The sequence below is a fragment of the Tamandua tetradactyla genome, chromosome 25, assembly GCF_023851605.1.
Source record: "Tamandua tetradactyla isolate mTamTet1 chromosome 25, mTamTet1.pri, whole genome shotgun sequence".
NCBI classification, from domain to species: Eukaryota; Metazoa; Chordata; class Mammalia; order Pilosa; family Myrmecophagidae; genus Tamandua; species Tamandua tetradactyla.
This window is the reverse complement of record NC_135351.1, coordinates 14,440,669-14,464,626: the sequence shown is the minus strand read 5'-3', so window position 1 is coordinate 14,464,626 and position 23,958 is coordinate 14,440,669. Positions and strand designations below refer to the sequence as shown.

General features: G+C 42.3%; 1 protein-coding gene and 1 long non-coding RNA gene across 7 annotated transcripts in view; one reads left to right on the top strand and one right to left on the bottom strand.

Moving 5' to 3' along the window:
• LOC143669084 (uncharacterized) overlaps nucleotides 1-23,958 on the bottom strand; it is a 32,880-nt gene that overhangs the window by 5,017 nt on the left and 3,905 nt on the right. The window contains exons 2-3 of one of the 4 annotated variants that reach the window (XR_013168685.1): nucleotides 11,447-12,526; nucleotides 6,313-7,473 (exon numbers count right to left, since the gene is read on the bottom strand). This is a non-coding gene — a long non-coding RNA (uncharacterized LOC143669084). Of the gene's footprint in view, nucleotides 1-6,312; nucleotides 7,474-9,426; nucleotides 12,527-23,958 lie in introns of those variants that run through there. The other 3 variants (XR_013168686.1, XR_013168687.1, XR_013168684.1) reach the window with 3 other exon arrangements.
• NEDD9 (neural precursor cell expressed, developmentally down-regulated 9) overlaps nucleotides 5,404-23,958 on the top strand; it is a 192,930-nt gene continuing 174,375 nt past the window's right edge. For 2 of the 3 annotated variants that reach the window (XM_077143656.1, XM_077143659.1), the window contains exon 1: nucleotides 5,633-5,848. The gene's annotated coding sequence lies outside the window, so the exon portion shown is untranslated. Of the gene's footprint in view, nucleotides 5,594-5,632; nucleotides 5,849-23,958 lie in introns of those variants that run through there. The other variant, XM_077143655.1, reaches the window with a different exon arrangement.

Below are 23,958 nucleotides of genomic sequence, written 5' to 3'. Positions count from 1 at the left end.
TTAGTCTTTAGTTTTCTTTCTTGTATTATCTTTACTTTTTTTTAACATAGGCAGGCACCAGAAAATGAACCCAGGTCTCTGGCATGGCATGCAAGAACTCTGCCTGCTGAGCCATCGTGGCCTGCCCTCTTGTAGCATCTTTACCCAGCTTTGATATTAAAGTGATGTTAACTTCACAAAATGAGTGAGGTAGTATTCCTTCTTCCTCAATTTTCTGGAAAAATTGAGCAGGATTGGTGTTAGTTCTTTCTGGAATGTTTGATAAAATTCCCCCTGTAAAGCCATCTGGCCCTGGGCTTTGCTTTGTAGGAAGATTCTTGAGGCTGTTTGAATCTCTTTACTTGTGATTGGTTTGTTGAGATTTTCTATTTCTTCTTGAGTCAATGGACCTTGTTTGCATGTTTCCAGGAATTCATCCATTTCATCTAAGTTGTCTAGTTTGTTGGTGTATAGTTGTTCATAGTATCCTCTTATGTTTCTTTTATTTCTTCAGGGCCTGTGGTAATAATTCCTCCCCCATTTCTGATTTTGTTTACTTGCATCCTCTCTCTTTTTTCTTTGTCATCCTTGCTAGTAGCCCATCAATTTTATTGATTTTCTCAAAGAACAAACTTTTGGTTTTATTGATTCTACTGTTTTTTGTTCTCCCATTCATTTAAATCTTCTTTAATCTTTGTTATTTCTCTTCTTCTATTTGCTTTGAGGTTAATTTGCTCTTCTTTCTCAAGCTCCTCCAGGTGTGCAGTTAAGTCCTCAATTTTTGCTCTTTCTTCTTTTTTAATATAGGCATTTAGGGCAATAAATTTTCCTCTCAGCACAGCTTTTGCAGCATCCCATAAGTTCTGGTATGTTGTATTCTCATTTTCATTCACTCCAGATAGCTACTGATTTCTCTAGCAATTTGTTCTTTGACCCACTCATTGTTTAAGAGTGTATTATTTAATCTACATACATTTGTGAAACTTCTTATTCTTTGGTGGTTATTGATATTCAGCTTCATTCCATTGTAATAAGAGGAAGTGCTTTGTATAATTTCAGTGTTTTTAAATTTATTAAGACCTGTTTTGTGCTCCAGCATATGGTCTATCCTGGAGAATTTTCCATGAACACTAGAGAAAAATATACATCCTGGTGTTTTGAGGTGTAATGACTTATATATGTCTGTTAGGTCTAATTGCACTTATCAAATTGTTTAAGTTCTCTATTTCCTTATTGATCCTCTGTCTGGTTGGTCTGTCAATAGAGGAGAGTGGTGTATTGAGTCTCTTACTTTTGAAACAGGCTTTTCTCCCTTCAGTTTTGTCAATGTCTGTCTCATGTACTTTGGAGCTCCTTGATTGAGAGCATGGACATTCATTATTGTTATTTCTTCTTGATTAATTGCCCCTTTTAGTTCTATACAGTGCCCTTTTTTTGTCTCTTATGATGTCTTTACATTTAAAGTCTATTTTGTCTGATATTAGTATTCCTATCCCTGCTTTCTTTTGGTTACAGCTTGTGTGAATATCTTTTTCCATTCCTTCACTTTCAATGTATTTGTATCCTCAGTTCTAAGGCGAGTCTCTTGTAAGCAACATATAGCTTGATTATATTTCTTAATCCATTCTACCAATCTGTATCTTTTAATTGGTAAGTTTAGTTCATTAACATTCAAAGTTATTACTGCAAAAGCACTTCTTGAATCCACCATCTTATTCTTTGGATTTTATTTATCAGATCTATTTGTTCATTTCCTTCTTTCTCTTTTTATCATTTAGGTTACCCTTACTGGTACTCTTCAATTCTGTGCTCTCCTCCAGACCTCTCTTTCTTGTCTTTTTTTTTTTTTTTCAGCTGGCAGAACTCCTTTTAGTATTTCTTGTAGAGCTGGACTCTTGTTGACATACTCTTTCAGGATTTGTTTGTGAAAATTTTAATCTTTGCCTCACTTTTGAAGAACAGTTTGGGTGGGTACAGAATTCTTGGCTGGAAGTCTTTCTCTTTCAGGATATTAAATGTATCACACCACTGCCTTCTCGCCTCCATAGTGCTAGTTGAGTAGTTCCAACTGTCTTACGTGGTTTCCCTTGTATGTAGTAGATTGTTTTTCTCTTGCTGCTTTCAAGATTTTCTACTTCTCTTCAACATTTAACAGACTGATAAGTATGTGTTTTGTAGAAGGCCTATTTGGATTTATTCTATTTGATGTTCATTGGGCTTCTCTGATTTGCATTTTTATATCTTTTATACAGGTTGGGAAGATTTTCCCCATTATATCTTCAACTACTCTTCCTAGCCCTCTACTCTTCTCTTCTCCTTCTGGGACACCAATGATTCTTATATTTGTGTGCTGCATTTTGTCTGTCATTTCCTTTAGATCCAATTCAAATTTTTCCATGATTTTTTGTCATTTTCTCTTTTGCGCATTCAAAATCAGTTGTCCTGTCTTCTAGTATACTTATTCTTTCTTTTGCTTTTTCAAATCTGCTGTTGTGTGTCTCTAAGTATATTTTTTATTTGGTCTACAGTATCTTTAACCTCTGTGACATTTGCTATTGCTCTATTTATTCTTTCAAATTCCTCTTTACAATCTTCTAGTGTCTTCTTGATTTCTTTTATGTTATTAACCATACCACTGATTTTATTTAGTAAAGTTATATGAACATCTTTGATTAGTTGTTCCAAAGTCTGTGTCTCCTCCATGTTTTAATTTGGTCATTAAACTGGGCTCTGTCTGCATCTTCATATGATTAGTGATCTTCTGTTGTCTTCATGGCATGTAAATATCTTAATAGGGTTACTTTGGATGTTGATTTCTTTTAGTAGTCTCAAGCTTTGTATTTGCAGGACAGGTGCAGAGCAAGATGTGGGGTTTGGGGAGGGCCACAACAGTGCGGTGATGGGTTGCGGTGCAGGTATATGCACGGGTACAGGACTCTACACTGGTATCTGTGAGCATGGGCTGTGGGTCACAGTGATGTGGTCATATGTTGCAGGGGTTGTGGGGGTGAGGTGCAGGTCAGGCAGTTCTCGGAGTGCAGGAGCAGGGCGCAACTTGGCGGACACAGAGGTAGGGCACAGCAGGCGGCAGATGGGGGGGTCTGAGTGGATGCATGAGGGTTGATAAGTGGACAGGATGCAGGTAGGCACGTGAAGCATGTGGGTCATGGGTGTCAGGTGTAGGATACAGGGAACAAGTCGGGGCACAAGGAGGTTGGAATGCAGATGTGTCCTTGCACAGAGAGAGAGGTCCAGGGGGGCCAGGATGTGGATGTGCAAGTGCGTAGGGGCAGGGTACAGGTCCTGGAGGTTGCGGGACATGTGTGTTTGGTGGGTGATGATGGGGGTCCCTGGTGCGGGTGTGTAGGTGCAGAGGTGGGGTGGGGTACAGGTGCTTGCTAGTGCAGGGCGGAGGCTATGTAGCACAGATGTGTTGGAGAGGACCTGCCAAATGTGGGAGAAGGGCATGTGGGGTGGGGCAAGGTTGTGCACATGTATGAGGCAAGGGGAGTGAGGTGCAGGGGTCACGTGAGTGCCCAGCATGGGAGAAACTGGCTGTGCCGGTGTGTGTATCTGGGGGGCAGGGCCCTGAAATGCTCCTGTCTGGGGAGCAGGGCACTGGTGTGCATGTGGGCAGAGCTCAGGGCCACTGGCATGAGATGATGCCTGCTTGCGGCCCTGATGCTTAGGTCAGCACTTGCCCAGAGCTGAGGAGGCATGGCCTGAGTGGTAGTACGAGCCTGCATGCATCTGCGGGGCCAGAGGCTGACGTGCGCGTGCACGAAGCTCAGGGGGCTGGGGTGGAGTTGCATGACTGGATGGGCTGAGTGTGGATGTGGCCTGGGTCTGAAGGTGAGCGCCTGCAGCCCGAATGCGCAGTTGACTGCCTGCAGGGGGGAGGTGGGGGTCCAGGGGCTGACCACAGGTACGTGGGTCTCAGGAGGGGTGGGGCAACACTGTGTGCTTGCGTGCGAGAGGTGGGGTGGGCTGGGACAGAATTCTGCGCATGCACGGGGTGGGGGTCGAGAGCAGGGGTGCTTGGGGCTTGGCCGAGGTTGGGTAACGGGGCTCAGGTGTGTGAAGTTGGGGGGAGTTGGGGGGTGTGGGACGGAGGTGTCACGAGTGAGGGTAATGCGTCCAAGGCTCGCTGCTCGGCTTATTTCCTCCTCTCCATCTCCTTGTCCACGCACTCTTGATGACTCTGGGCCTTTGTCTGGCAATGGACGTGCTAAGCTGTTTGCATTAGCTGGCTGGTCTCTGGTTCTCTGCGTCTCAATTCTTCTGCTTTTTCAACTGTGTGGTGTAGAAGACCCTCTCAGGTCATCTACACCCTGGAATCACTCTCCCTAGACACCAACAAGGGGTAGGAAATGGGGAAGGGATGGGAAAAGCAAAGGTCTGAGCTGACAATATTTTGCTAGTAATCATAATAGCAAACTCATATAGAGCTGGTTGGCGATTGAATCATGCTTCCAAAAGGGTGTGTTCAAGTTGCAATCTTGTGTTCCTGTGGCTTTGAACCCCTTTGTGAATAGGACGTTAGAAGATATTACTATTCGTTAAGGTATGGACTCAGTTGTGCCTAGGATCTTTAAAGGACCTATTTAGATGAGGCTAAACTGATTTAGAATGGGACTTAATCCATATGACTGGAGGCTTTATAAGGCAGGGGAATTCGGATGCAGTCTGTCAGAGAAAGCCACAAGAGGAGACCCAGAAGGGGGGTTGCCAGGTGATGGGAGGTAGAGATGCAAGCCAAAGACCCCCAAGGAGACCACATAGCACAAGACCATTATAGACTCCAAGTGAAAGCATGGTGTGCTGAGTTCTTGATTTTGACTTCTAGTCTCCAAACCCATGAGCCAATAAATTCATGTCCATTAAGCCAACGCATTGTGTGGTATTTGACATAGCAGCCTGACAATCTAAGACAAATTCTTACTTGTTTGTTCCAAGCACCTTTACGTGCTTGACATACATTAATTCATTTAATTCTCACAACAATCTGTTAAGTTAGGAACTTATTTGTCCAATGAAAGAATGTTCCATGTCAATTTAGAGTAGAAGCCCCAGACACATATTGAGTCTGTAAAAACCACAAATTCCCAATTCGATTGGCTTGGAAATAGTCTCATTTTTGCCTCAGTGTAGCCTAGAAAAGAGTTCATGCCACCTAGAAAATAGATTCCACAGACTTTCATCGCAACTATAATTCAAAGATCAATGATCATTCTAAAAATGGAAAATGGTGCAGATGAGAACTAGAGTTCTTACCTGCCTCTAAACTACAAAGCTTCTACAACTTGAGCGACTCAGAAGTTCTGGCAGAGATAAAAATAAAGAAGAGGCACAGAGAGGAAATAAACGGAGACAACATCACTTCACAGCAACCGGAAGGAAAAGCATACACAGGCATTCGCCACTCACATCGCCCGTTTGTGGTTGTTCAGTAGGGAAATGCTAACAGCTGTCTTTAGCAGCAAGTCTGGCTGCAGCAGCAGCAGAGAGGCATAACCGTGCAGCAGAGCTGAGCTGTCATCCGCCGGTCTGCCCAGAGAGAGGACCAAGACACCACAGAGACAAAATGGTCCAGCAACTATGGTTCAGCTCCAGGGTGAGTTCTCAGCCACTCGTTGTGGCCACAGGCTTGGGGGAGGGCAAACTTGCTCAGACTCTGCTACTTCCTGAGTTGGTGTCAGACATCTGGGGGAGTTCCTTGCTGTTAGCACCCTCTAATCAGGGCAGAGAGGGACTCAACATGCCCCAAAGGAGGAAAGGATGACTTCAGCTCAACTTCCAAGCGATTTGGAGGCAGTGGTTTTCAATGCAGCTGCAAACTTGCAGAATTTTTACTTTTTAATCATCCCAGGTAGGTGCTTCCTGGTGTTCAAAGTGTGACTCCTCCCCTCTTCCTTCTGTCCTCAGAGGTCTTACCTGCAATGAATGAGCTTTAGCTCTTTACTCTTCCCCAAGTTATTTCAGGACTTCACAGTGTGAATAGTCATTTACACTTAAGGCTGAAATAGAGTCATGACATCATTTTCAGTCTCTCACGGGGTGACTCTTAAGAGCAAGAGATGGGGATTGAGGGTTGGGCTCTGTGTGTGTGCCCAGCTGTGCTGAGACTTGATTGTCAGGGGCAGGGACAAACGACCCCATGTTCTTCCTCTTCGCACAGGGCCACTCCAACAACTTCACTTTTGTTTTTCTCTATATTAATTCATCATTCATTCATTCAATTGTCTTCCACAAAGGATATATATAATATTGTATAATTTATATGTAATAGTCTTTATATTTATAAGATAAAGAATAAACTTTGTTTTTGGAATAATTTTAGATTTACAGAAAAATTGCAAAGATAATGCAGCGGATTCCCATATACTCTTTACGCAGCTTTCCCTTATGCTAATACGCTATACAACCGTGAAAACTAAGAAACTCACGTTGATAATTACCTCAACCACAGACTTTATTAGGATTTCATCAGTTTTTCCACGAATGTCTCTCTCCCGTTTCAGGATGCCACACCATATTTATGTCTCTTTAGTCTCTATGGATCTTCACAAAGTATGTGAGACAACATCTTTCCCTTGCTGAAATTACTTTAAAATGAATAATGTGTATTACTTTAAGAGGGGAAATTCATTCTATATATAGCTTAAAGCTCTGTGGAGACTGGTGAGCAATCTTTTCCCTCTGCTAGAGGTGAGGTGAGAGTGAATGCTTCTAGTCTGTTCAACCCCTGTTCGGGAAGCCCCTCCTTTCCACTCTCCGGCCCCCCCAGCCCTGGAAGCTTCTTTCCCACCCAGAAGTGGGTGTACTCTCCTTGACAGAGCCCTGGAGACCCACTAAGTGATTTTCCTCCTTGTTTCCTTTTTCCTCCAAGCTTTGTTAATTTCAACGATATTCCTGTTCTAAGAATGGGGCAAAGTGGAACAGTGGAAACAGAGGGATATGAAATCAATTTTGAATGAGAGTGCCACCAGTTCTTGTTAATTAGTTCAGTGAGTTATTTAATAATTTTCAACAGAGTCAGCACTACGGCTGTCACTAAGTCAAAACTTATGTAAGAGGGACAAAACCTAACTTTGCTCCTGCCTGCCAAAAGCTTAGAGTCCAGGGAAGAGACAGACATTAATAAATCATTACAAAAATGTATCATTTTAAACTGTGACGTATTGCAGGGGGATGTGGTCTCCTCGGGGAGTCAGGGAGGTTTCCAGAGAACACAGAGATGAGAACTGGAAAAGGCGACTTTTCCAGTCTTGTCTTCACATCCAAACTAGATGTTAAACAAGGCAAGGTGTGGGCTTGTGCTCCAGGCACAGAAAACAGCTGAAGCAAAGCCCTGAGGTAGGAGATCGCAGAAGAGTCTGACAAAATTAAGGCCCATGAGGTGCAAGATTGAAGAATAGGGTGATCCTGGGTGAGCTCAAGATGATCCTGGGTGAGCTTGGACCACGCTATGCAAGACGGTAGAGCCAGAGTGTTCTGAAAGAGGCGGAGAAGGTGGGGCTGTTGGGCTCTGATCTGTATTCCTTTCCCTTTTTTTTTTCATGCAAGAGCTTATTTCTATTTGTAGTATTAATCAGTGGGACACATGGCTCTAAACAACCCCTTTCAATCATATTCACCTTCAGTTATAATCCCACTAATGAATTACCATCACCTCCATCCATTCCCACACATTTAAGTTTAACCTCATTAACAAGTCTGAATATATTAGGTAACTGCTTCCTCTTTCTCTAACTTCTGTCTATCTGTAGGTTTCCTATATTCTACTTTTTAAAACTCTGAGCTTACATTTTCTAGGGGGTTCATATTAGTGAAATCACACAATCTCTATCCTTTTGTGTCAGGATTATTTCACCCAGTGCTATGTCCTCAGGGTTCATCCATGTTGTCATGTGCTTCAGGACCTCATTTCACCTTGCGGCTGCATACTATTCCATCATATGAATATATCACATTTTGTTTACCCACTTGTCTGTTGATGTGCGCTTGGGTTGTTTCCATCTTTTGGCAATTGTGAATGCTGCTGCTATGAATATCGGTGTACAAGTGTTGGTTTATGACATTGTTTTCAGCTCTTCTGGGTATATATTGAGTATTGGTATTAACAGGTCATAGGGCAACTCAATATTTGGTTTTTTGAGGAACTGCCAAACTGTCCTCCACAGTGACTGCACCATTATACATTCCCACCAGCAGTGCGTAAATGTCCCAATTTCTCCACATGATCGGCATTCTTAAGGGATGAATGGGAGCGACCAATTCTGAAGCAGGGAAGCCAGGTATAAGCTTGATGTAGTCATCCAAACAAGAGTGTCTAACGAGAAAATAGACCGGGGTGGTGGCAGTGGGAACAGAAGTGGACAAACTAAGTCATTTAGAAAGGAAAATCAACAGGGCTTGGTGGTGGAATGGAAAGGAGAGTGGGGGCCATGGGTGGGGAGAAGGGGGAGTGTCAAAGATGATTCCTCACTCTTCTGGTTTGGGTGTCCAAATGGGTGGACATGCTGAGACCTGAGCCCTGGAGGATGACTTGGCAGGGGTGAGCCTAGTTTTGGAACTGATGATTCTGGAGTGCTGAGCAGACATCCCGGAGCAGATGTCCACCAGGCAGTTGGATTTGCTGGTCTAGAGCTCAGAACAGAGGTCTGGAGGTCTGCAGTCCTTGGCATATAGATGGTAACTGAAGCCATGCATCTGGATGACGCCACCTTGACAGAGAGTACCAAATGAGAAAAAAGGGGGATTGGGCTGGTTTAGGATTGAATATCAATCCTAAATTTAAGTGGTGGGCAGAAGAGGATGAGTCTGAGAAGACTAAGAAGGATACCAGAGATAGAGCAGAAAACCCAACTGTGTGACGTAGGTCACACGATGCAATTCCTTGGTACCTCTTCCTCTATTATATAAATAAGGGGAAATGGCTATCTTGAAGGGCTGTTTAAGGATTAAATGGAATAATAGAGTCTTTCAGTATCTAGCGGAGAAGGGGGATAGTAGAAGCAAGCAGGAGCCTGCCATCTCCCTTCAGGCCCCATTGCTTCCTGCTGACTTCCAAAGCCCAAAACTTTATCTCCTGATTCCAGATTTTTCTGGAGAGAAAGCCCTGGAATCAGGAGACAATTGCCCAGAAAGCAACACCCAGGGACTACCATATCCTGGGAATTAACACCCCAGGTATAACCAACCTATGGACTCTAAATATCCTAGCTCCCTCAGTCCTGAAAGTCTTAGAGTCTATCTCATACTCTTTCCCAGAGATTTCCCCGTGGCATTAAGCTCCAGTGTCCTGCAGGGGTAGCTGCACCGTTTACGGCTTCCTTCCCTTCCACCTTCACTCCCCACCAATGTTTCCTGCAATCATCCCTTAAACTCTTGCACCTGAAACCTATGTCAGGGTCTGATTCTGGGATAACTTAAGCTAAGACAACCTTGATACACGGTATTGAAGATATTCAAATAGTTGAGTCCTCAGTCCTCCAGGTGAGGTCCATTTGACCTTGGACCTCATATCCATGCAAGGACTGTCATGTGGGGGAGTCCTCCTTGTCCCCTTCTGAGATCTAGCCTTGAGCAAGGAGAAAACTATCACCACAGGAGTGCACCTTTAAACTGAACACAGTCCCACTTGGGTACTTGTCTCATCACAAATAACCTCAGCTTTCCTTCTACTTATCTGCCTCCCCCACAACTCATTTGTTCAAAATTTCCAATGTGTGGGACACAAATATGAAGAGTTTATATATAGTATGAGATGCACAGATATGGCATGAAAATCACCATCAGTCACATAGAGAGAAAACATTTCCCCCTCACTCTTTGATCCTTCTGATTAAATCTAGAAGGGAGACTCATTTTGACCTGATCTTTTACACTTCCCCAAGCCCTTGTTCACTTATCTTTCCAGCAAAGAGAAAGCAGACCTTGGGCTACAAGCCACCAGCAGGCAGCCGTAGCTAGCTAAAATTTAATAGCATGACTGCGTTTTCATGTATTTATTTTTTATAATCTCCTTCTATTAATCCCAATGGCATGTGTATTCATTTCCTAGAACGAGTGCAACAAATTACTCCAAACAGGGTGGCTTAAAATGGGAACTTAGTCTTTCACACTTCTGGATGCCAGAAGAAATCAAAGTGTCAATTTCTTCTAAAAATTCTAGTGAGAATCCTTTAACTCTTCCAGCTTCCGATGGCTCCTGGGATGCCTTGGCTTGCGACAGCATAACTCCGATCTGTGCTTTGTCTTCACATGGCCTTCTTCCCTGTTTCTCTTCTCTTCTAAGAACTCCTTCTCTTCCTTTATGAGGACCCCAGTCATTGCAGTAGGCTCCATCCTAAATCCCAAATGGTCTCGTCTGGAGACCCTTAACTTAATTACATTGGCAAAGTCCCTATTTCCAAATAAAGTCACATTCACAGAATCTGGGGTGAGGAGGGGACACAACATAGTCCACTACGACACTGGCCGTGGTGGTGTAAAAATTTCTTTTAAAATATAAATTTTTCTAAGGAAAATAGAAAGGTGAGTCCATTAATAGCCCACCTTCCATGGCAGATATTGGAAGGCAGGACTCGAGTGAAAGATGGCTGCTCTGCCAGGCTGGGGGCTGCCCTGCCAGAATGGGGTCTCCTCAAAGACACTGCTGAGTCTCATTCCACCCAAATGTGTGTCCCAGGGCCAGTGATGACATGGATGTCCTGGGAAGGAGGTGCGTGGGCTGCCTCTGTTTGCTGTGGGCTTTTTCCAGCCATTGAAAAAAACCATGGCCTCACAGTGTCCAGACTTGACGTAGGGGCGTAAAGTCCCCTCTAAATCGACATGCCACAAGCTTCCGACTATGCGATAATTCTGCCTCAACTAAGAATCACTGGGGTCCAGAAATAAATCAGCCACAGTGAGATGAGGCCACAGGCAGAGGAGTTCATCCATCCACATTCCTTTTTGCTTTCACTTTAGTGCCCAAGATTTGGTGAACTGAGGTCTGTAACTCACTTAACAGGTGAGCTGTTGAAAAATGTCTACAGACAGCTGCCCTCCCCAAGTCCCTCCACATGCCAAGGAAGGTGATACGTGAAGAAATGAAGATTAATAATCCAGGTAAATTTGAGCTTCAGACATTAAAGACATATAGTGTGCGATATTTCATACCACCCAAAATTATAAATAATATATATGTACATTTTAGACAACAGAAATAATAAAATCAATATATGTTGCCCACCACTCACTTTACCCATTCTCAAATCTGCTGCGTGCCTCTGGCCAACTATGTACATTTTCCCTTCCTCTCCCCAAAGAGGGAATCACTTCCTTAAAATTCTGTATTAATCATTCCCTTACTTTTCTTCGCAGCTCAACCTCAGGCATATGCATGCATATACATACACACAACTTTCGTGCGGCTATATTTTTGCCTGTTTTGAAGCTTTAAAGAAATTAATCATACCACCTGTATTGTCCCGAGACTTAATTCTTGACTCAACATGATTCTGAGGGTTATCCACGTTGATGCAAATAGGTGTCGCTCATTCCTTTTCATGGATCCAGAACATGCTATTGGATGAACATATGGCAATCAATTTCTCATTTCTAGCCACTGAAAGTGCTAGATAATTGCCCAAAATGAAGGCTTGGGGTATGATTTCAGGAGGGCATGACATTCTCCAGAATTTCCCCTTCCTCATGCAGAAAATGCTACCAGCAGAGCATTTTGTCTCACATTAGGAACAGGCTTTAACGGGGAGAAGGAGGGGAATAAATTAGGGATCGGAAAACCAGAGGGAAGGAGCTATCAAAGGAGGGAAGGGGCCTTAAGTGGGAGGGAGAGAGAAGAGATAAAAATGACTGTCCACAACTGAGCCTGGGCCAGCACATCCTGAGAGCTGGCAGATGGTGGAAGGCTTTCACTCTCTTTGTTCACTTCCTCTACCACATAAACCATTTGCGAAAGGACCTAGATGAATGCTTAATTTATATGAGCATCCCGCAAATAAGTCTTTCAATCACATTGTTAAATGCTGAAGAGAACTTGATTTTGTAGCAGGCTTACCCATAGGCTTCCCATCGACGTACTTTATATTCATCCTTTCCTTTCGGTGACTGAGACTGATGAGCTACTCACCGTCATCAAATGGTACAACGTCCATGAACCTTCAGTAATCTTTTCACTAGTTTCCATGACTTTGAAATTCCCCCACCCACAGCTTCACTTGTGAAGAGTGGAAATATTTAGAGGAAGTGAGACTGTCAGTGGCTTAGTTAGCATCACCATGGGAAATATTTCCCCCTAAAAGCACAATAGTAAGACTGTGCCTCAAATCACACCATCAGACGTGGCCATAGCAGGTGTAGAGCCCTCTCAGCACCTGTTTGTCTAGCTAGAAAATGTGCAAGGCTGTTGTGTCCAGAAGAAATGAAATATTGAGGAGGTAATGATGTCTGCTTCTCCATCAGAGTAGACAATGGCTTGGGGTTGTAGTCTCTGGTTTGGCTTTGGTGGCTATGGTGCTTCCATGGGTGAGAATGTTTCCTGGAAAATGACATATATTGATCGGTTATCAATATAATCATCAGTGAGGGATACCATATTGGTAGGTATGTATTCAGATCAGCATTTGTTATGGGCCCACTACGGGTGAAGCACTGTGCTAAGTGCTGGGGATTCAGCCAAACAGATGAAATCCCCCTTCTATGTTGGGGTTGTACTTAAATATCGGGACTAGCCAAGCAACTAAAAACATGTGGGTGGTGCAAAGGTGGCTCAGTGGCAGAATTCTTGCCCGTCATGATAGAGACCCGGGTTCAATTCCTGGTGCCTGCCCATGCAAAAGCAAAAAACAAAAAAACACTTGCTGGTTTCAAGATATACTAAGAACACAGCCAAAAGCAATCAAATACAATTTCTCTCTCTATATATATAGTACATATAGATATATATGGTACAGGGGTATAGTGAGGGGTGAAACAAAAGCTGTGTCTTTTAAATTATACTATGTCCAGAGAAACATGTTAACAGTTACACACAATATGCTATCCATTAGAAAGATTTTTTTAAAACAGACATAACTCAGTTATAAAATGGATGATGAAAATTAACTAATCGCATAAAACCATATTTAAAAATTACATCCCTAAAGTCTTTGGGGCCTCATTAACTTTCTCCATAATTTATTTGTGGGCAAGCAAGATAAAAGAACCACTTAAAGGTATTACGATTTCAGGAAGATTTATTTGGCAAGACTTTGAATTACTTGATGGTTTCTGTTTGTTTGCTCTAAGTTGTTCACTTAGCGACCCCTTTTGTCATTGTGTTTCTGACTTGTTTTGCTTTTTTTTTTGTCTGATGCAAGAGTAGGCATTAGACATGACGACATTAGTTCATGCTGTTTAGAGCTATGAATCCATCTCAAAATGAGGCTGAACTTGTTCCAGGTTTCTGCTAGATCTATGGATTGCCAGGGCCTAAGAGTGCCGTGTCCATAACTTACATACCTGAAGAGCATCAGTATTTTTTGAATTAGAATATTTGAATGTCACAAGCTAGGGGTAGTAAGCCCACCTAGGACACTTGGATGTGTCTTAAAGATTAGCGTCTTCAAAGGGTGAGGTTTTACAAAAGAAATTATCATCACTATTTACCATCTGTCGACTACAGCCCCCATTGTCAAGAAACTTGCATTTGAGTTGAGGAGATAACACAGGTCCGTAAAAAAAAAATCACATTCAAAAGTGATTTTTTCAGTGGCCTCCTTGATGTTCCTCAAAAGGCCAAGCACTTGCCCAGCTCAGGATTTCTGCACTAGCGGTTCCCCCTCCTGGAAGGCCCTTTCCAGTGATACCTGCAAAGCAACGTCTTTTCTCATTCATCTCTCTGGTCACACATCACCCAGTCTGCATGGCCCTCTTTTACCATCCTATATAAAATAGCCACAGCCACCCACCCCCCACACCCCTGACGCAGTAAATGACCATTTCCTTCTTTATTGTCTACTTTCACTGGAATGCCTAAGCCCCATGGGTGCAGGACGGTCTTCTTCACTGCTATATCACTGGCACAGGGTAGGCGTTCAAAAAATGTTTGTCAAGTGAATGAGTGAGGGAGTGAATGAATCTCTGCCGAGCTAGTGATGGGAGTGGCTGTTCAGGAGGGGAAGGACTCTAGGGAAGGACGCCTGCTCCGGACAGGTGGCCTTTGTAGGTGAGGCAGGATGTGGGACAGCAGGTGGAGGTTGGGGGGCGAAGGTAGGTGGCCTGGCTGTCACCCCCATACGAGGGCACTCCTGGGAAGCATGTATGTGTGTGTGTTAGGGAAGGTGTCTGTGAGGCTTCCTTGCACGCACACTGCCTGAGCAGGTGGCAATCGTGGCAGTCGGTGGAAAAAAGTACAAGGCTAGTGCACCCCCGGCTGCGCCTACCCTCAGGCACACACCTCTCCTCTGCAAAGCCGGTTTGGATCAGCTCCAGTGTTGGAATAACCACTCTCTAAAGAAGCAGAATTCTACTCCATATTACAGAGCAAAGACTGTTTTGGCCTTCGAGCATTTTTCGAAGGAAAATGTTGCAGCTGTGGGAAAACCTCGGTGATTCAGTGGTTCTCTCTAGCACTGTCTTACTCCGAGCAGGGCTGTGATTCATTGGGAGAGGCTTGGCCCATCTGGGACCCTGCTACGATGATTTATCTGAGAAATGTGTCTATTTGGTAGTTAAGTAAAGTTGTTACATAGGGGAAAGATTGTTTACACACACTAATTAACATCTCAGCAATGATCTTCTTCGAACACCCAGTTTGAGAAGTGATGGTCACCTCTATGTCATGTTTTGTGTTTGCTGCAAGATTTTTTTCTCCCCAATACTATCAAACATCTACTTGGCCCAACAGTCCCCATTTCGCTTCAACCTAGTTTGGGTGTCTTGTTTTGAGGCTACTTGAAATGCACTTGTGTACGATATTGAAAACATGAACATAACCCAAACATCCGTAAGTAGTCCTTTTTGCACTTTGGCAATCCACACTTAAGAATGCTGAGCTACTAAAAAAAAAATAAAAAAAATAAAAATGGGCGGGCCACGGTGGCTCAGCAGGTAAGAGTGCTTGCCTGAGGACCTGGGTTCGATTCCCGGTGCCTGCCCATGTAAAAAAAAAAAAAAAAAAAATGCTAAGCTACTGTTGGCAAAGAATGAAGGAGCTCTATATATACAAAGACACGGAAAGATGGAAATTAATTCCAAAGCAATGAATACAACAGACAGTATAATATCACTTTTACAAAATACTTATTTTTTAATCATCCCTTTATTTCAAAAAAAAAATGTCTGGTAGAATAGATGCCAAAATATTTCAAAGTATTTATAACTAGGGTTGGGATTATAAGGCAGATTTATTTTCCACAAAATATGTTGTCAGTCCTTAGTTATTTTTTAATGACCTTCTGTTGCTTTTGCATTTGAAACACAGTTTAGGATATATTTTATTTCATCTTCAGTGTGTGTGTGTACAAGTGAGTGTACAAGTGACTGTGTATGGGCGTGCATGGGTAGTGTGAATGTGTGTGAAAATGTCTGTAGTGGGAAATTCCATATTTAAAAAAGAATAGCAATTCTCAGCTTGAAAAAAAAATAATTCCCCCCTTGGAAGAGTTGTCTTGCAATCATTTCCATGTTTTTCTGGTTTGCTTCTTTTTCATTTGTTCGTTCTTTAATAATTGCCAAAAATAAACAGCAATTAATTTTCTAAAAAGTGTGAGAAGCTGTAATGCAACTACCCCCTAAAAGAGTCATTCTCTGCAGCGTGGGAACAGTCATAAAACAATGAGCAAACAACATAAATTAGAGAAGTCAGGGTTCAGAAAAGGGGCAGACCCAAGAGGGCTGGGGCAAAGCAGGGGAAGAAGCTGTGTGTGAGGGGCAGTTCGGGAGCTAGACAGTTCAAATCCCAGCTGATATTGAGTACATTACTTTTCTGTTTTTCAATTTCTCATTCTCAAAGGGGGGTAATAATAGTCCCAACTCCACACCACTGGTTGTTATACGCACTGATATATGCAAAGCATCTAAAGCAGGATCTGGCACATTAAACATTCAATAAATATTAGCTTGTAGGAGGAAGAGAGAGAATGAGGTTTCGTAAAAGCAAGGAGCCTGAACAATGAGACAGAATTCCAGGACAGCATGGAAAAACAAAACAAGACAAACAAAAGGAAGTGCTTCTAGGATGAACGAAATAATCCAATTAAATTCAGCCCGGAAAGAAAGTCAAATTGATACCCAACATGATAAATGTGAGCAGATTGGTAAAACTATTTAAATAAGACAGGAGGGAGATGGTTAAAGTTGGTTTTCCCTTGCTATCACATAGGCCAACCTGGACACCAGTCATCAACCAGCCAATATTTATTCGACCCCTATAGTACCCTGGGCATAAGACAGATGCAGTCCCCATCATGGAACGTTTTTCAAGTGGGTTTAAAGCTGGAAAACTATAGGGATCACTCATTTCACTACGTGTTGATTTATAAGGTCCCCAAATGTTGTGGTGCAATCTCAGTGACTTGTTAATGAATAGAAGAAAATTCCTTTTATTATCTTTACAATGCAGATAACTCTTGGTTTTCTGTGCTAATGAGCAACCATAATAATAATAATAGTGCATAAGGCTAAATTATGTTTATTTCCTCTGTGAAGTAAACAAATAATTGCTTAGCTTTTAAAGTTTAAGCTGTCTCTCCATCTGTTTGGACTTCTGGTTTCCTCCATCCCCAGCCTTCCTCTTCCCCTTGGAAATGGTCATCAGGGCCCCAGGGACAGTGGAGGAGGAGGTAAATGTCACGTGGTGCGAAGTCTGTTCTAAGTAGCCCAGTGGTAACTGAGTTACATGACCTTGGCAAATATCAAGGTCAGCCTCACCCAGTAAAATAAACGCCAGTGAGACCCTGAGACGCTGGCGCTTTTACTTACTACCCCAGGACACTGAAGAGTCCTTGTAAGAACCAAGACCCAGCCTGATATACTACTGAAAGCTGAGACAGGAAGGCCAGATATTACCTAGCACTGCTATTTATTTGCAAGGAGTGCTGTATGGAAGGTACCAAAACAGCTAAGCTCTAAATTTAAGAAATTATAGTAATTAGTTGGTCCAAAGGGGTAGTGTTTCCACAGAATGAGCTGGCAGTATGGTCTCCCCGGGAAGAGTTAAAAAATCAGACAGGAGCCAATGCAAAAATTTCCACTGAAAAATGAGTTCCTTGTAAGAGAAGCTGAGAGACTTGCTAATTGCAGCTTACTCTAAAGCTAATGACAGTCTTAGCATTTGTGAAGAAAGCGCAGGACTTTTGAATGATGGTGAGGGACAGGCTGGGGGGGCCACTGCTAAGCAGATGGATTTGAATTCATCAAGCCTGATGGTTCTTCTCTAATGATGAGCCACATCGAACTGAATAGCAGTGAAAGATTTATAAAACACATTTGTACTGCTAGGTTTTTCAAAAGTTCAACCATATAATAACTTTAGCAGGCACATCATATTACACTGCCTAAATTTCAAACATTTCCTTGAGGTAGGATGATCAGAATAGAAAGGAATGCTATTCTTATCCAACCACCGGTAAGGTTCTGTCTTCCTTTATCCCAGAAACTAAATCACTGTGTCCTTCAGAGGCTCTGACTTAAATCTTAATTGATGCCCACTGCTTTTTAGACCACTGTGGTCCAGACAAACCCAGGAGGAAGGATTAAGGCTGCCTCGGTGAGGAAAAGCTAATATTTTGACCAGTCATATATAGTGAGGTTATTGCAAAGTCTTTTCCATCAGCAGTTTACTTTTCTAAGACGCTCTCCTTGACGTCATCATCCGTTCTTAATGGTCAGTAGAGGGAAAAGCAAGTTTTTATTCTTTGATTTTTCTCTTTAATCTTGTAGAATCAAGATTACTATCATCAGATCAAAATAATAATAGCCAAATTGAGATACTAATTTGCAACTCACTCAGCGTATCGACCCACATCATCTTATATAATTTTCACAGCAGTTTTGGGGAGTATTGGTCCCCCATCTTCCACTCCGTAGATAATGAAACTGAGGAGACTTGCAGTGAGATGGATGCAGGGACATACATACGGTAGGCAGGTGATCAAATGACACGGTAGGACTGAAACCCAGGTTTTCTGACCAAGTCATTGGCGTAAAGGAATTTATCCACCGACTTAGGAAACTCCTTCCAAAAGATCCTTAATCTTTGTCGAGTGTGTGTCCTTGCTTTTACTTAGACTAAAATGCATTTTATTTCAAGAGAGGACATTTTAACTTTCATTTTCACCTCTCACATGAGGTTTTAAAAGTGTTGACCTATGGAATATTCCACAGAAAATTTTACTGCATGCATGAAGTGCAGTGTAACTCCGGTGCCACTGGCTTTCCTTCCTAAATCCCATTTCCTTTGCTGGGTGCCTGTGATGAACAAGTCCTCTTTTTAAAGTATCTAATACCCCTATGCTTATTCCAATTTTCTGTTATCAGAATGTGCTTGCAGGGAAGGATTTGGTTTCATTGATTTGACTTAATATAATTCAAAGTGACTACTCTCCGGCTATTTAAATTTAAATTCTGCATTTTTTTTTTTTTTTTATGAAATAAGAAGGGACTGTCAGGGAGCAGACAAGGAAGGCAAGGTTTTAAATCAGGCATGTTTTTGTTTACACCCAAAGTTCTATCATGTAGATCTACTCTATTTTAACCAACTTCATCACTTACTGGGACAATTTGGTCTGCCATCCAAGCTGTGAAGAGCTGGGTTTCCTTTGGACAGAGTACAAGAACAGGTCTGTGGAATGCTGGGGTCATTTGTTTTCCTCAATGGAAAGAAGCAGGATGTTGATGCTTTAATTAGAAAGCTTGAAAGGCAGGAAGAGACTGGGGTGGGGATTGAGAAATAATAATTTCAGCAAACAGAATGTTAAATACTGTGTTGTAAGATGTGTTCTAATTTGGGTAAGAGGATCATTATAACGAAAGGGGCTCAACCAAAACTGCCCACTGTTTCTGCTTCTGCCCCCAACTTTCCAAACACGCAGCCTGCAGGACTGACCATCATCACTGTCACCTCTGTGTCCTGCCTGAGCTGCAGACAAGGCTGCCACCAAAGAGTTAAGGAAAAAGAAGCGGCAATGCAGAGGCTCCATTTGGCTCCACGGTAGATATTATTGTTTGGGAAAAAAAGAAAAGTAGCAGGACGTATTCCATACCTCCTCCTTCCTTTTACCCATCTCCTCGATGCTTCAGACGCTTCTCAGAAACTGTGGGAAATGTGTTGTCGACCTTCTGGTTAGTGGGTGGAAGAGGTGGGGGGTGGTTTGTGAGTAATAATATAATGATGGAGAAACTATTTTTGAGCATTTAGTATATTCTGAACAAGCATGCCTCCCTTGACTCACAACCACCCAATGTGGAAGATATTATTTCTCCAATTCTAAAGCTACCATAGGAGTTAGAAGCAAGAGATCTGTAGTCAGCCTGTCTGGGTTCAAATCCTGGTCTGTGTCACATGCCTGCTTTGTGACATTGGACTAGTTGCTTCACCTCTCCATGAATCAGCTTCCTCATCTTGAAAACTGTGGTCCCCTAGACCACTCCCAGTTTCGATGATCCTCTAGGACTCAGCATATGGTAGTGGTCATAGCTATGATCCATTACAGTGAAAGGATGCAAAGCAGAGTCAGGGAAAAGGCGCATGCATGGGGCAAGTCTGGAAGAAACCAAACACAAGCTTCTGAGGGTTCTCTCTCAGTGGAGTCACCCAGGATGTGCTTAATTCCTCCAGCAATGAGTGTGACCGTGCATGTGAAATGTCTACCAAGGAAGTGCTTTAAAGACTCAGTGCCCAGGGTTTTCATTGGAGGCTGGTCATGTTGGCATGTACCATAATTCCTGACTCCCAGAAGGAAAGCTGGTGTTTATTATAAACCACATTGTTTGCACAAACAGTTTAGGCATGGTGAACCACTCTTATCAGAGAATGGTGGGAAACATCCAGAAATCCGATTTCCCAGACCTCAGTCAAGGAAGGGCCAAACTGACAAGCAGAACTTTCCAAGGACAGTGGTCTCAGATCTATCCTAACTCTTTTCTGCACTCAACCTCACTGGGTTGTTGTGAGAGTAAATGAGGTGGCATATATCCGCTGCTTACAACAGTGCCTGACACTGGGGAAGCTCTAAAAAAAAAAAGTTAGCCATTACTATTAAGGGGAAAAACATACTGAGGTTTATAATGATCACAGAACCAAGTTTGGTCCAACTGGAATTCATATTCATATCTGTCTCACTGAAAAACATCCACACATTTACTCATTTCACTCCAGCATGAGCCACATCAGCATCTTCTACAAACCTTGACTACAGCAGATCCCTCCTTTCTCTATGACTATATGGCAGCCTTTATAAAGGTGGAGCCTTTAAGCATAGCTGACTGTTTTGAAGACATAGCTTCCTTGATCTATAAGCAATATCATACCAATGAGGTACAGAATCCTCATTGGTTGCACCTACAAATAAAGTGTAGACTGTGGTCTAGTACTTCAGTGCCTCCGGGTGAGCAGGTAGTTATGCTTTCCCTCCTTCTTTCCTCCTACTCGATTAGGCAAACTTTCTTGATGTTCCTATTTTGTCAAGACATGTATCCATAATGCTCTAAGAATTTTCTTTTGTAGGGTCCAGACAGTGAATGCTCACAGGACAATTGAAATAATTATGCATCACTTGTAGGCTTGAAGATATCTGACAAAGAAATTTCTCCTCCCCAATGCAAACCAATTAATCAATCTCTTTAAATCACCGAACTCCCTCTACTTTGTCCATCATCCAGTTTTCGTGTCTTTGGCTGGGTTGGTGGACAGAAGACATATCCAACAGCCAGCTGCAAATGCACTCTAGGCAATTGTGGTACAATCAACCCGCTTTAATCAGAAAAATCTCTGCCATGAAATGAGTGCTTGACTGCAGCTAATTAAGAGGGATCTGTTAGTACACAAAATAAAGAATTTAGAAATGGAGGTGGGGGTAGCATTGAATTTTCCCTCGACGATTAGATTCCATAAGAGAAACTAAGCAAGGAAAGAATTGTTAATAAAAGAAAAAGATGCCTCATGAATGGAGATTGCCAAATAGTCATAGAGTATGATGAAGCAGAATCTTCTGAGCAATAGCTGATTTCGTCATCAGTTATAGTTTCAGAGACTGGTCTCTTCCAATAAATGCAGCATTTTGAAAACTTCTTAGTCATCTCTGTCCCTCACAGAACCTATCGTAGAATTTACACATGAGAAATGTTCAACAAAGTCAGTTCCATTATCCTTTGATTCCTAGTGCAGTGTCTTCTAATAAAACAGATTAACTTTGCAGTAGATATTTCCTGGATGGCTACAGTCAACACAGGGCCACACTATAGGCCAGATTTTGTTACCTGTACTAATCACTCCTTCTCATGAGAACAGTAAGCAAAAAAAAGGAAAGAATAATGTGAATGCAGTTGTTTAATATTATTATTTGAGGAATAAATACTGGGATCTAGAAAAATTACAAGGTGGACTTCATGAATGAGGAGATCAAAGCATACATTTTAGCTCTCTGGTTATTAAGAGTTGGACCCAAGATGCTACTGAAAGTCTTGAGACATAAGCAAAGGAGAAGCAAGAGGCAGAAAAGGTAAAACAGGGAGAGAGAAAAGGAGATGAAAATGGAATCATGTTAGCAGAACAAAATTCATAAAGACTTCCTCTTTTCCAAATGGAAAATATTGCCATTTCCCAAATATTTCTTGAATATTCATGCCTCCACATCTTCACTCAGATTAATTTCTCCTTCTACTCATCTGCCAGAATTAGCTTATATTCAACCTCTTTCTTGATATTTTTTCCTTGAATATCTTAGCCCCTAATGCTTTCTCCCTTATCTGAACTCATATAGCTTCCTTTTTAAGGTTGGATATTGTTCCTTAGGGTAATGATTGCATGTTATATTATTTTGTATGTCCTAAATTTCATGTATAAAATGGGCATGCTTAAAACCATCCACTGTGAATGGGGTAAAAAAAGAGTGCTAGCTAAAGTTTATTCAGACTTAAACCAGGGTTCCTTTCTCCAACTCTAATCCCATTATCTCTGCTGTTTGAGCACAAATGTTCCCTTTAACAAAACCTCTAACCTGCTTTGTGTCAGGCTGGTTTTTTTTACCTTCCAGGTCAGGCTGCCTAATTCTGGAGATTTATTTCACTGTTTGAACTAATCCTGAATAACCCAAAAGCAAATAACAATTTTTAAATTGCCACGAACCGCATACATACATGGTACACATCCACACAGACAACTGATGTGTGTGTGTGCAGGTTTTTGCTTGTCTCTAAAGTTCGAAGGGAAAACTCGGCTATATACTCTTTCTGCTATTTGTTCTATCGTTCTGCATATGTGAAGCTCTGTTAGCCTTCTCATAAAAGCTCCATGCGGGCACGGAGTGGGCATTTTCCCCTGGCTAAGTGGCGTCCACACAATTCTTACTTGTGAAGATTATTTTGTTTTCTCCTCTCCCCTATGAATCTTTCTAAATAATTAGCAGACTCCCTATCATTTTCCCCTCTGATGGTTATTTTGCCCATCTTGATATGCTTTCTATTTAAATCCTTTCATTCCCCTCATATATCATGCTGTCTTCACCCTGAGGGGGCTAGTTTGATCAGTCTTTAGTCCTATTTTCCCTTTTGGGTGACAACAGAGACTGAGTCTTGTGCCAACCACAGTTCCCCTGGAACCACAGAATGTTGGGGCTAGGAAGTGTTGTTATCTCCCTGCTCTGGGACACATGGACACAGCTGAAAGCTGAAGAATTTTAACATCAAAATGGATGGTTTAGTAATAATGGACGAGATGACATCTTTTAATATAGCAGCATCCTCCTATGTCATGACATGGGCAGGAATTTCAGATTTTTTGATGAGTAGATTATTATTTTGGTATAATTGTAAACCACCCTGCTTCAAGATGTGGCTTCTCCCTCAATAGCATGAAACTGGTCTCGGGGGAACAGCTAGCTGGCAACAAGATGGCGTATCAACACAGCTCTCCCAATTAGAGAATAGCTTGATGACAAAGATGGGGCTTAATGGATTGGATGTCAATCTTCTGTGGGGGGTGTCCTTGAAGTCCATAGTTACAATATGTGGCAGGCAATCCATCTGGGATATTGTGAAAGAGAAACATTTTCAATTCTGCCTCATAATAGTTAGAGACCTAAACATAGCTTTTGAGGAGCTGCTACAAGGACTTCCAGCCATCTACTTGGAAGAATATCTCCAGAAGGACTTGAGAGGAAGTTAAAGTTTATACAGAAAATGAGGGGAACTTACAGATAATGTTGACCCAGTATCTGTGTATTATCTTCATTAATGAGAATTTACCAAAAATTAACTAGGCAGCCTTGCAAACAACGCACTGGCAGACACTTGCTCTCTAAAACAAGCTGAGTGTCTTGCTTTATGCCAGACCATTAGGCATGGGAATCCTCTATCTGCTTCCTTAAAAATTTTAAACACAGCAGATAACCCCTGCAGACTCTTGGGCAAATGCCCATTTGCTTCTGGATTCTTTCAAGTGTAAACAGGAAGGTTTTATGGAAAGCTTCAGTCTGTTCCTTCAACAACCTCCCTTATCAGAGGTAAATATGTATCCTTCCCTTGGCACTCCCGTCCCAATGAAATCCTCTCTAGCTCTCTCCCTTTAACTCATCTGACCTTCTTGATTCTTTTTTTTTGCATGGGCAGGCACCAGGAATCGAACCCGGGTCTCCAGCATGGCAGGCAAGAACTCTGCCACCGAGCCACCATTGCCCACCCCCTCTTGATTCTTGAGGGCTTACCAACCTACATGGTGGAATTTTTCTGTTCTCTCTCAGCTACATACAGCAGCTCTAACAAGTCTCTTTA